The sequence below is a fragment of the Cicer arietinum genome, chromosome 5, assembly GCF_000331145.2.
Source record: "Cicer arietinum cultivar CDC Frontier isolate Library 1 chromosome 5, Cicar.CDCFrontier_v2.0, whole genome shotgun sequence".
In the NCBI taxonomy this organism is placed as follows: domain Eukaryota; kingdom Viridiplantae; phylum Streptophyta; class Magnoliopsida; order Fabales; family Fabaceae; genus Cicer; species Cicer arietinum.
This window is the reverse complement of record NC_021164.2, coordinates 40,671,378-40,678,961: the sequence shown is the minus strand read 5'-3', so window position 1 is coordinate 40,678,961 and position 7,584 is coordinate 40,671,378. Positions and strand designations below refer to the sequence as shown.

At 30.0% G+C, this 7,584-nt stretch overlaps 2 pseudogenes; both read right to left on the bottom strand.

Moving 5' to 3' along the window:
• Positions 1-1,017, bottom strand: part of LOC101490608 (uncharacterized) — a 1,837-nt pseudogene extending 820 nt beyond the window's left edge.
• An 801-nt stretch (positions 1,018-1,818) lies between these two features.
• LOC101489631 (glutathione S-transferase T2-like) lies at positions 1,819-2,928 on the bottom strand (annotated as a pseudogene).
• Between the last annotated feature and the right edge of the window lie 4,656 nt (positions 2,929-7,584).

Genomic DNA, 7,584 nt, shown 5'->3' with positions numbered 1-7,584 from the left:
ACCACGTATAATTGCAAATCTAGATTGAAGTACTTCAAATGCTCGCTCCACATCCTTTCTAGTTGATTCTTGTTTTTGGGAAAATAGTTTTCTCTTATCTCCTTGTGGCATTGGGATTGTCTTGACAAATGTAGCTCACTCGGGATAGATGCCATCTGTTAGATAGTATCCCATATTATATAAAGTTCTGTTAATTGTATATTGCACTTTGGGAGCGTGTCCTTCCAAAACATCGTTAAACACATTGGACTGGTTTAACACATTAATGTCATTGTTGGAACCTGCAATGCCAAAAAATGCATGCCAAATCCACAACTCTTGTGATGCCACTGCTTAAAGCATGATTGTGGGTTTACCATGATCACCTCGACAAAACTGGCCTTTCCAAGCAATCGGATAATTTTTCCATTCCGAGTGCATACAATCGATAGAACCTAACATACCTAGAAAGCCACGTGTCTCCCCCATTTGTAATAAGCGATGAATATCATTGTTGTTGGGTCTTCTCAAGTATTCAGCTCCAAACATCTCATTGACGCCCTTTACAAATCTTTCTAAGCACTCAATTGCAGTGCTTTCGCCAATTCGAATATATTCATCTACACTATCACAGGGAGATCCATATGCCAATATACGAATAGCAGCAGTGCATTTCTGCAATGGTGAAAGACCCATTTTACTAGTTGCATCAACCTTCATTTGAAAATACTCATCATGATTTCCAAGTGTAGTTACAATTCGAATAAACACGTTTCTATGCATTCGAAACCGTCGTCGGAATTGAGCACTTGTGTATACTAGATTTTCAGAGAAGTAGTCGTTATACAATCAAGTATGCCCTTCTTCACGATTTCGATCTATCATTGTTCTTCTTAGCATGTGCCTAGTAGAACTATTGGATTGTTGTTGCTTTTCAAACATTGACATCAATAGTTCCCCATCAATGTTGTCCTCAAATTCATCTTCTATCAACTCCCAGAAGAATTTATTGAGTTCTTCTGAATTATTTGGATCCATTAGATGATTCAGGAAAGAGAGTAAACAACTTGGTAAAAAAATATAGGAGTGTGAAAAGATTGGTATATTTTTTTTAAAAAGAATGAGAGTATATATATATAATGTTAAATGAACAACGGCTAGTATGACTAATGGCTAGTTAGAATAACGGCTAGTATGACTAACAGAAAGTTTGATTAACGGCTAGTATGACTAACGGAAAGTTTGATTAACGGCTAGTTTGAATAAAAGTTAGTTCTAACCATTGTTAATTTGACTAACGATTAGTTTGATTAACGACTAGTTTTAACAATTGATAATTTGACTAACGGCTAGTATGAATAACGGCTAGTATGACTAATGGCTAGTTTGAATAACAGTTAGTTCTAACAATTGTTAATTTAACTAAAGGTTAGTTTGATTAACGACTAGTTTTAACAATTGCTAATTTGACTAATGGCTAGTTTGAATAACGGCTAGTTTGAATAATAGTTAGTTATAACAATTGTTAATTTGACTAACGGTTAGTTTGATTAACGACTAGTTTTAACAATTGCTAATTTGACTAATGGCTAGTTTGAATAACCGCTAGTATGACTAACGGCTAGTTTGAATAACAGTTAGTTCTAAGAATTGTTAATTTGACTAACGGTTAGTTTGATTAACGACTAGTTTTAACAATTGTTAATTTGACTAATGGCTAGTTTGAACAACATTTAGTTTGAGAAACATGAAATTATTATTAATTAAAGTAACACTAATAGTCATTTTACATGATGTCTCATTTAAAAAATAAAAATAAAAACTACAACATTATCTTAACTAAAATCCATACTTTTTTTTTAAGTTTATTACAATAAATTTCATAACTTGGAGTTGACTCTCACTCATTCTAGATGTATCTTTCATGATGACCTCCATTGCCTTCAACTCTATCTCGTTCTCTTTTAGTTGTGCCAATTTTTCTAAGGCTGCTATTTTTTTATTCATTGTATCTTGCACAACATTATTAATAAGAGGTGTTTCAACCGCCTTTGTCTTGCCTATTCTTTTTGCTGCCTTTTGTTTCATTGGACGCTCCATTGGTGATGTTGAGTCAATTTCATAACTTGTATATGTATTAGGAGATGATGAGTATGCTCCACTAGCATAATTCTTTGTTCTTTTTGAAGAACATTCAATTGATGCTCACATCCATTTAGGTTCACATTTTAGCAATCGCCATGCATAGTCGTGATTAAATGGTCCACTTGTATCTTGAGAATAAAAAGCATGTTCAGCGATCATGATGTCCTTCTCTGAGCTTCCACTTTTCTTTTCACTTACTGCTTGTTTGTAACACCCAAAAATTTTTTGAGCGAAACCATTTATTCGATGCCATCGAGATTTTAGTTGACTTGGTATTTTCTCTCGCAACTGCCCACGATACTCATTATAATTTGTTGCAATTCTTAACCAAAAACCATCTGCTTTTTGGTCAACTCCTATAATTGAATCTTTTGAAACTTTGAGCCATGATTGAGTAAGTAGTGTATCTTCATCCATTGTGAATAAATCTCGAGATTTTTTTCAACCATGATGTTCTTCCCCCTAGCTCTTCGACAATAGTATTTTTAAGACCAACTTGAGTAGAAAACTGTGGAACTTGACACTCTGGCATATGACCAATCGGTATTTGAGGTTCAAAACAAGTAAACTCTCCTTGAGCATTCATTTGAGGTCTATAAAACATATTGGGATTGATTGGTGGTGGGGGTAATTGAAAATTTTGAAAATTAGAATGTTGCTCTCCACTTTGAATATTCATTTGAGGTCTATAAAACATATTGGGATTGGTTGATGATGATAACTGAGAATTTTGAATATCAGGATGATGATAATTTTGCATAAAATACAACCAGATTGTTGAAGATTATATTGATTTGGATTCATTTGGCACAAACAATTTTTGTTTGAAATAATAAGATGAAAAAATAAGTAAAAAAGTATGGTTAATAAAAGCTTAAATAAACTTCCGTTCCAAAATTTGTGAAAGAAAAAATCATAGTAACAAATTGTTCCTATTAATAAGCTAACAATCATAAATTAAAAAAAAAAACAAAAAAAAACTAACAGTCATTTATTAACAAAAAAAAAAAAGCTGATAGTCACAAAATTATTATTATTAATAAATTAAAAAAAAGGTAGCGGCTATAAATTAATAAAAAAGGATAAATTTATTATTATTAATAAATTAATAAAAGATTACGGTTACAAATTTATTGTTATTAAAATATCAAAGTACTGTTCCTTCTTGACAGTACCGTGATGACACATTGACACAACTTCAACGGTGAACTCACAAAAAACTAAATTTTACGTTACTACACCCTGGCGGACGAACGCATTTACGTACCGTTGGAGATGCTCTTAAGGATTGTATATGTTTGCTGCATATGCTTAAGGAGCATCAACAACCGGATATTCTAGTAATGTAGGACATGAATTTGTAGGATGCTCTTCATAAATGCAAACACCACAAACCTTTGTTGCTTGGGCTTTACCTATTGCCAATTTTTTTCACTAAAGACATAAGATCATCAATTTTGTTATCTATATTCTTGTGGGAAGAAGCTTGAATTTCGTTCACTCCCTTTGTCAGCACTATTGAATTGCTTCTTGTTGAAACCTACTAAGAATTAGTGGACATATTCACAATCAACGCTTTTGCCACTTTTGGAGTCTTATCGACAAGTGCTCCCACACTAGCAACATCAAGGATGCTACTATCCATAGGTAGAATGCCTTCATAAAAATATTGGATGAGTAATTGTTCAGAAATCTAGTGCCACACATGCAAGGACTCTCTCCCTATACTCATGCAAGGACTATATATCAATCTTCTTAATGCCATACATTTCTTTTCTGATTGAAATAGCTCTGGAGACATGGAAGAGTTTTTCTAGAAACAACTTCTCTATATCATTCCAACTTGTAACAAAACTTGACTGTAGGTAGTACAACCAGTCCTCCCAACTTGTAACTCGTTAGCACTAGCAGCTTTATTAAGTATACAAAATAAATGAAAAGTCCTATATATTTTAGGATCAAGGGGATGTAGATTCACAAAACTGGCCCTAGTCATGCATCATGAGAATATAACAATGTAATGCAACAACACAGTTTTAAAAATACTAACAATGTCCCTATCGCTAAAATTAAAGTGGAAATTCCAACAATGTCCAAAAAATATAAAAATACCACAAAAAAGTTCTAAAAATCAAATAAACATAACACAAACTTTTTTCGATTGCTTTTTTAGAATATGAAAAATTCAATAAATTAAAAAAGTGTTCTAAACAAAAGAATTTGAGGGTCGAAATCCCGTAAGAAGTTCTTTCTATGAAAGTCTTGTTCCTTGATTTTTTTTTTCTAGAAAAAATTCAAGACAATCTCAGAATAATGAAATTAAAAAGGGAGTTTCGAATTTAGGTTCGGATAGATTACGAAAACGGATTACAATCACTGATTTGAAACCCCCTTTTTAATTTCATTATTCTAAATTCAGTTAATATAATCAGAAGTACTTGTGAAACGACTCCAGTTGTTGCATTTATGCTACGTTTTATTACTTGTATTTTAGCCGTGTGCGAATCACAACTTAACAAACATTCTTAAGTCAACTTATCTATACAGGATCACTCTTTGGAACTTGTACTCGACGGACACATGAAAACATTTGCATCTTACTAAATCTCACTCACGTGTTATATACACAGAAAAGCTCATAATTTGAGGATTCTAAAACTTGCATCAAAATATAACTCACTTATCACAAAAATATAGAAGCTTGAGTAAAAACTCATCAAATACGCTTAGAAAGCATTATAAATAATCAAATTTAGAGTATACACGAGTGTGAAGATTTGTTTCATCTAAATCAAGTTATGAGAACTTGATACAAAATATCAATTTGATTTGTTAACTTTTTGAGGTTATTTTCTGAGTTTAAAAGAGACTCGGATTTCAGTTCTGATAGCTAGATAGTCAAGAGTGGCTAGGAAGAAGATTTGTAATCCTACTAAGGTTAAGAAAATATAGTAGAGAAAATTTAGGTTGACTAGATTGTGTAAGTGTAGAAATAGAGAAATTATCTCAAGCATTTTAGTAGAAAAACTCATCAAGGGCGAGGACTTGACGTAGCTCAAGTTTGGGTGAACCAGCGTAAATTCTATGTGCATTTTTTATCCTTACTTATACTTTAAATTATTCACAAATCACACACACTCTAGTTCATAATTATATTTCACTAATATACTAATCCTTAGAACATTCTGAAGTACTTATGTACTCAATACTTCAAGTCAACATACTTGAGAATTAATTTTATAATACAAGAAATTATTTAAAAAGCGTCATAGTTCAAACCCCTCTTCCTTGTGACATTGAATTCTACTTCAAATAGGTTGCTCACTAAGGATGTTTTGTTTTGGAGGGCTGTATTGCCATAGCCTCAAAATCTCTAGTGTGTATTTTGTTTTTTTGGAGGATGAGTTAGTTTTTCATCTACTTTTTAAGTATTCCTTTTCTTGTGTTGTTTGGTGGAAACTTTACCGTTGGTTTGATATTGTTGGAGCTCCTTATGTTGATAGCATTTTAAAAGCATGGTGTGGGTGGTTTAGGGAAGCATAAGAAAAAAATTAAGAATTTACTTTGGTTGAGGTTGATATTGTGCTTATGGTTGTTTAGAAATTAAATATTATTTGATAATAGCATAGCTAATTGTATAGGGATTTTTACTCTATACAATTTATAATGTGGGACAGGTTTATTAGTAGGGAGTGTAGGATGTTTGTACTCACACTGGTGCACTAATCTATTAATGTGTTTAAACTCTGTTTGATTTTGTGTGTGTGTGTTTTTTTTATCGTTTATTCTTTGTTATAGATTTGAGTACCCCTTGTATTCTCCATTAACTCAATTTTTCTTATAAAAAAGTAAAATAAAACTAACACAATTATATTTGATTTAAAATTATAAAATATAGTTTTTTGACCAAATAAAATAGGTGTAAGGGGATATTTTACACCCACTAATATAAATTTACACGATTGTCAAAACTAGTTTCAAATCATTATTTGTCCTAATGAAAAGTGTGTTGAGACATACACATTCTAAAGTGTATAGGATGCTATGGTACACCTTCTATTTTTTAGGTGTGTATATTTCCAACCCCATATACATATAAAGAGAGAATGTATCAAATAATATTAATGTAATGTTATTTTAATTTTATACCATTCAATAATATGTTAATTAACTAATACAAATTTTATAAAATCTACTGTTGAATTAAATTTTTTTATCATATAGATCATTTATATAAAATTTTACACAAATTTAAAATTATTTGATTGATGATTGAGACTCATAAAGATTAATAATGTTTAATAAAATATATAAGACGTTAATTTTATTATATTTCAATAACGTATTATTTTTATGATATAATTTAAATATAAACTTTAATTTAAAGTTGAATTTTATAAAATTTATACAAATTAAAACATGTTAAATTTACTTTTTCATGGGACAACGTTGGCCCGTTACCTAAAGGAATATTTAAATCATACAAAGTTAAATTTCTATGAAATGATTGATCCTTAAAAAAAGTGTTCCACATAGAAACGTGCGAATGTGTATGGGCCATAATAGTGATATATTTGTAAGAGCAATTTTAAAATAAACAATATTATATATAGGTTTTATATATATGTATTTTTGATGTAAAAAGTTGTATACGCGCCTCTAATCATATCTCGTTACATAAAATAATTGTGAAATGAAATATTTTAGAAATTGATCAAAATAACCGATGACAGATTTATGACACTGAAGTCTGAACCGAAACTATAAATTTTTTAGTAAACTTGAATACGCCTCTAATCATATCTGATTATATAAATAATATGTAATTGTGAAATATTTTAGAAATTGATCGATATCCTCGATGAAAGATTTATGACACTGAACCAAAGCTATAAAAAGTTTAGTTTAATTTAAAAAATAGGCTAAATTATATCTGTGGTTCCTTAACTTAATTTCAGGTAACGTTTTAGTCTTTTATCTTTTTTTTTCCGACTTAGTCCTTTATTTTAATTTTAAATGACAATTTGATATTTTATATTTTAAAATTTCAACAACATTATCCTTTTTTAAACAAAAATTCAAAAAAAAATTCAATCAAAACTCATAAAATTAATTATATTCTTCAATATAATACAAATTTCATCAAATCCGTAATGCAAATTTTCAAACAAACTCATATTTTCATACTTTATTTGATATTATAATGAATAAAGGACTAAATCGGGAAAAAAAAAAAAGATAAAGAACTAAAACGTTACCTGAAATTAAGTTAAGGGACCATGTAATTTAGCCTAAAAAATATTATAATATATTTCCTCCGTTCCAAATGAGAAATCGTTTAAAGGTTTTACAAAAATTTTAATAAAAGTATTATATTGGCTAATGGACTTAGCAGTTTAACTAAATTAATCATTTTTAATACTTCTTTTAGTGGTACACTATATATTAATAACAAATTGA